The 5,430-nt window shown below is 56.9% G+C and overlaps 1 protein-coding gene across 18 annotated transcripts in view; it reads right to left on the reverse strand.

Annotated features, from left to right (window-relative positions):
* Window positions 1–5,430, reverse strand: part of Sox6 (SRY-box transcription factor 6) — a 610,295-nt gene that overhangs the window by 599,916 nt on the left and 4,949 nt on the right. For 2 of the 18 annotated variants that reach the window (XM_045144828.1, XM_045144824.1), the window contains exon 1: window positions 1,489–1,735. The exons of 15 other annotated variants lie outside the window; for them this stretch is intronic. The gene's annotated coding sequence lies outside the window, so the exon portion shown is untranslated. Of the gene's footprint in view, window positions 1–1,488; window positions 1,736–2,028; window positions 2,670–5,430 lie in introns of those variants that run through there. One more of the 18 variants, XM_045144823.1, reaches the window with a different exon arrangement.

A 5,430-nucleotide genomic window follows, 5' to 3' on the forward strand; every position in this document is an offset into this window, starting at 1 on the left:
TCGCGGAGCGCCGGGGAGTCGGCGGGACGCCGGGCTAATCTGCACTCCGCAGCCCCGGCCCGCGGGGCCGGAACCGCAGCCCTGCCGCCTCGGCGCGAGCCCCGGGCTTCCCCGCCGGCCCTTTAAGGGCGAAACAGGCACGCGGCTCCCCGGGGGCGGCCGGGCTCCCGCAGCACCGCCCCCCCGGCCCGGGAGCTGCGGACCTCGTCCGGGGCGGCGGAGCAGGCGGCGGGCTGGGCCGGGCCGGGAGCCGACGGGGACGGAGGGCGCGCGCAGGGGACTCGGTGGCCGCGGGCCCTCGCACACGCCCCTGCGGCCCGGGCCAGGAGGACCATAGGTTAGCACTGGGGTTTCGGGCTGTTTGGGAGTTCGCTTTGTTTATTCCTGAAAAGATGGCAAAAAGTAGCGTGCAGCCGCGGAGGGCGGGGGTGAGGCGAGGCGAGGCCGGGCGCGCCGTCCCGGGTCCCGGGAGGCTGCGGGCCCGCCCCGCGGGAGGCGAGCGGGGAGCGCACGCGTTTTTCTAGCCACCCGGGTTTTCTGGAGGAAGTCCTGGGAGACTCCACCCGGCGGAGCGCGGCGGGCGGAGATCCGCGAGTCCCGCCTGCCCGAGACCAGCGTCAACCCCACAAATAGCCGAAGTTCCCAAAGCAAAGTGGGGTGGGTGGGGGATGGTTCCTCCCGACCTCCCGGCACCCCCAGCCTGGCCGACACCCTGCGCTCGAAACCTGCGGCGTCGCCGTCCCCAGGTCAAGCAACCCGACACTTTTCAAGAAAACAAAATAGTCGCTAGGAAACTTACTTTGCATTTAGTCTCTAGTCTTTGGGGGCATGCGGTTTAGGTCGGCTCGTAAAGGAAGCCCGTTTTGTCCAGGTTGGATATTGTCTACTTATGGATCGGCCCTTGCTGAGGGTTTATTGTAATTTATGGCTTATGCATTCTTTTCAGGTCGATTTACATGACCTCCGGCTACAACTAAGACAGCCGAGGAGGGCACTCCATCGTCATTCGGCCAAACCCACAATTACAACAGCCCTCCCCCGGCTCCGTGTGACTCGGACTCTCCGGGCCGCCGGACTGCCGCCTCTCTCTCTGTCTCCCCCCTCTCTCTCTCTCTGTCTCTCTCTCTCTCTTCTTTCTTCTTTATTTTTCCTCCTTTCTTTTTGATGTCTTTATCTTTTTTAATATCACAAAACAAGATGTGATATCACTTTGAAAGTTTCATTATAACTTTCTCAAAACGCAAGCAATCCTGCAACGAGAACAAGAGCCGGCGCTCACAAAGCCCTCAGGATGTTGCCCTCTTGTGGGCACAGGGGGCATTGCTGCCCCAGAGTCCCATCTGAACCAGAGAGAGAGAGAGAGAGAGAGAGAGAGAGGGAGAGAGAGAGAGAGAGAGAGAGAGAGAGAGAGAGAGAGAGAGACCGAGACTACACACGCAGTACACAAACTTCACCACACACTTGCACGAACTTCCATGAAATACGTACCTCGCGCTTCGCGGAGACTTAATTCATTCTCTAGGCACCTGACTTCTCTTTCATATCTCGGTCAGTGATCTAGATTAGAACGTCTACGGGGCAGGGGGAGGCGGAGGAACAAGGTGGGCCGAGGACAGACAGATTTCCGGACGAATACTTAGGATGGCGATAACAGCCTCGGTAGTCAGAGGTGGCGTCGCCGGCTCGCCCTGCCCTTCCGCCTCGGTGTCCTACGCACAGTTATCTACGGCTACGCGTGTTTGCGCGGAATGCAGGGACCGAACGCCAGGCGCCCGCCACGCAGCCCCGTCGCCGCCTCCTGGACCAGGCTCGACGCTCCGAGCGGGGGTCGCATCCTGGGGCTCCGCGCGGCGGCGGGCGAGCGACGGCTCCCCGCCCGTTCCCCGCTCCCCGCGCGCCCACGAGCGCCGCCTCCCCGTCCCCTCCAGGCCCGGCCCGGCCGCGGACCCCGGCCAGGACTGAGCTCGCCGGCCTCGGGCCTCTGCCGCTCCCACCCCGGCCCCGCCGTCCCCGCTCCGAGAAACTAACCCGGGAGCTGCCCGGAAGGGCAGGAGTGGGAGGCGCTGGGGGCCGGCGCCAGGCCCCGCCGGGGCTCCGGTCCCCTGCCCCCTCCGGCGCCCCAACAGGTAGCCGGCGCTCGGGCGGCGCGCTCTCGCTCGGCCTCCCTCGCTCTAAGTCGCTCACTCCGTCCGGGTTACCTGGGCGGGCTCCAGGATGGTACCGCTCGGGAGGGCTCCTTGTGCGCAGCGCCGCGGGAGTAAATGGCATTAAAGAAAAGGGAAAGACACAAATAAAAAAAAATAATAATAATAATGAAAGCAGGGGAGTCGATGCTAGGTCAATTAGCAAAGCCTGGGGAGCCAGGGAGCAGGTCCCGCAGCGCTACGGCCCCGCCGCCCGTTAACTCAAGTCGGCAGGGGTGTCCTGCCCCGGGCGGGGGGGAGGCTGAGCAGCCCAAGTTGGCCGCCCGGGTGCCAGGAGGTGCGCGCGGAGCGGGGTGACTGGGGGCTTCCCCCCTGAAACAAGTGAAGGCGATGGTTAGTGCTGTCAATCTTGGCAATCAGTGTGAGCGGCCATGTCGTAAGTATTCAAAGCATTTCCCGTCGTGCAACATCAGAAAGTGAGTGGCCAGGGCATTGATCTGAGCGAGGGAGAGGAGGCAGGGCTCCCCTCCCAGACAACACAGGCAAGATGAGACAAGAGGCGAGGGAGGCAGCGAGCCAGGCGAGGAGGCTGGGAGGGAGGGGGAAGGGCTGGGGGAAGGAGAAGGAGGGAGAGCGGGAGGCAGAGGCTCGAGAGAGCCTCGGAGACGGGAGGGCAGAGACCAGCGAGTGCAGAGGGCGGAATTAGAGACCGCGCCTTGGGGACCGAGACTTAAAGCAACTGCTGGAAAGGGACAAAGGAGAGGGCGAGTCGGGGTCAAGGGAGAAGAGGAACAAGTGTAAGGGGGAAGGCGGAGGAGAAAAGAGCGCAGGAGCGCTGTGAGGGCCAGGGCTGCTGGAGGAAGGGTCAAGAACCAGGTGAAGGGAGTCAGGAAAGGTGGGCAACGGTGGAAAGGAGCAAACTAGAACAAGTGAGGGTGTCAAATGGGAGATGAAAAGTAGGGATGGCCGCTTGAGCTCCGGGATAGTTAGGTGACCGAAGGGGGCATGGGCTGAATGCTAAAAAGTACTGAGATACAGATCTGGCCAAAGTGAGTCATGAGAGAAAAGGAGGACAGGGATGGAAGCAGACCAGGAAGAAGGGAGGGTGACTATTAAGATAAATAATGAGGAGAAAGAGAAGTGGCTAACAGAAAGAGAAAAAAGTTGCAGGAAGCGAAGTTGGGGAAACCAATGGTTAGTAGATTCTCAGCCAGTGGAGGAAGAGAAATTTGTCTTAAAGGACACAGAAGATGAATTGAAAGAACAAAAGAGAAAAAGCAATTAACAACAGAGTGCTGATTTGCTTAGGTGGCCTTGTTCTGGAGGCCATGTCAATATGAAGGCCATGGATTAATGTTACTATAAACCACAGTTTACCAAGGAAGAACTGATGCCTTTATATATCAGTACATGAAAGAGTTCCCATCAGCTGTAGGGTGATCAGTGCTGCCTGGACTGAGTGGGTGACACCCATGTATTTCAGCTCTGCAAAGGTTTGGAGAAACAATTTTGAGATGGCCAAGTTAGAAGTCGTAGAGGATGAAAAGAGCTTCAAGTCTCTGAGGATAACACACAAGACTGCATAAGTCAGATATAGAAAATTATGTTAATCAAGGACTGCCTCCCACACGAGCTCAAGATTCCCTCGGATTCCTGTGTAGCGTAGACTAAAGTGTTGAAGAGTGCAGAATGGCCTAAAGAAATAGAGACCTGGAAATATCTCAATGCAAGAAAATCTAAAGGAGCAGCAGAGGAGGAAATGATGTAGCTGGGGTGCAAAGTGAAAGAGGCAGGTAAGAAAACCAGCTTTGAATGCAGTGTAGCACTTACAAGGAGCCAAGGTGAGAGGTCGGGCAGCCTCAACCCAGGCCTCCAGAAACAGCCTGGAGTCAGCAGAGGGCCACAACTCCACCAACAGTCAACGCTACAGGAGAGGTTCTGGCTAACCAGAATAACCTGCAGAGATTTTTGAAGACTTCCACGGAGCAGGAACTGATGAAAGGGTACTTGGAGACAACTCATAAATAGGCACATGAAATACACCAGGTGAAAGGGGTCAGGGATGGTGGCTAGAAAGTTCAGAAAATTGTATAACACTCTGTAATTGCCAACATGGGGAAGACCTCCAACAGACAAGGTGATAAAAGCTAAGGGAAGAAGTTTCTTTGTCGCATTAACTTCCTATGGAAGGGAGAAAGCCAGCACAGATGCAAGAAGCTGGCTTCCTGGTGGACGTGGTGCTTGCTTCCATATGAACTCCAGACAAGAGGGAGTCAGGACAGGTGGGGGTGGGAAGCCTCCCTAGGGTCAGGGCAAGAAGAAAAGCCAGATGTTTCTGCCCCAGGAAAAATGTGGTGCTTGAAGATTGGAAGTTTAGGAGCTGTGAATCAATCTCACTTGGTAACTGCTGGTTGGGAGGCAAAGAAGTCCCCGACAAGAAAGCTTGATATGCTCATTGCTCACAGCGACGTCATGGCAATGGAGGTAGAGGCCTTGAGGACCTAGTAGGTCAGCTCCTTACAGGGCAGGAGTCCCCCAAGTACAAGGTCGTCCCTGACCTGAGGCCCAGAGGGCAAGCTCAAATCTGTGTTTCTAGCCTACAACTAGCTTCCGGTTATGTGTGCTTGAGTGTGACCCTGCTCAGCCCGGCGCTATGTTCCTGAGCTTCTGCACTTTAAAGCCCACCCTAAAACTGAAATTTGGGGGCAGAAGCCCCCTCAAATCCTGGATGTCAAACCCAAATAACCTATCCTAAAAGCCTGCAGAAAGTAGTAGTCACAAGTTAGGTCCCACAGCTCAATTGTGCAGAGAAGAGCCACCCGAGGACGCAGAGAACCATCAGAGTCGGAAACACTGGGTCGAGACTGTTCCTCCAATCTGCAGGTTTGGTTTTCCAAAGACAAGCGCATCAGTCTCTGTAAACCGCAGAGTACTCTGGGATCTGGGAGGCAACACTGACCCAGCGACCAGAAGCAGGCCGCTGGTGGAGGCAAGAAGAGGAGACGTTATTGAGACTTCTACGAGCAAGGCCCTAATCCCCAACCGGACCTCTTTCCTCTTTCCGAAAAGGAGCGAAAGACCCTCTTCAGATTTTAACTCATAAACACACCAAAGTAGATTGTGGAGGCGCAACCCGGAGTGGATCACAATACTGACCCATAAAAGAAGGAAACTAAAGTTTGGGGTCTCGATGTCACACTCCAGACGGAGCACCGGGTGACACGTGGCCCGGGGGTGGGGCGGGGGTGCTTCGAAAGGGTTTCTTCCAAAACCTCGAGCGGTCGCG

Source organism: Jaculus jaculus, chromosome 3 (genome assembly GCF_020740685.1).
Source record: "Jaculus jaculus isolate mJacJac1 chromosome 3, mJacJac1.mat.Y.cur, whole genome shotgun sequence".
Lineage (NCBI taxonomy): Eukaryota > Metazoa > Chordata > Mammalia > Rodentia > Dipodidae > Jaculus > Jaculus jaculus.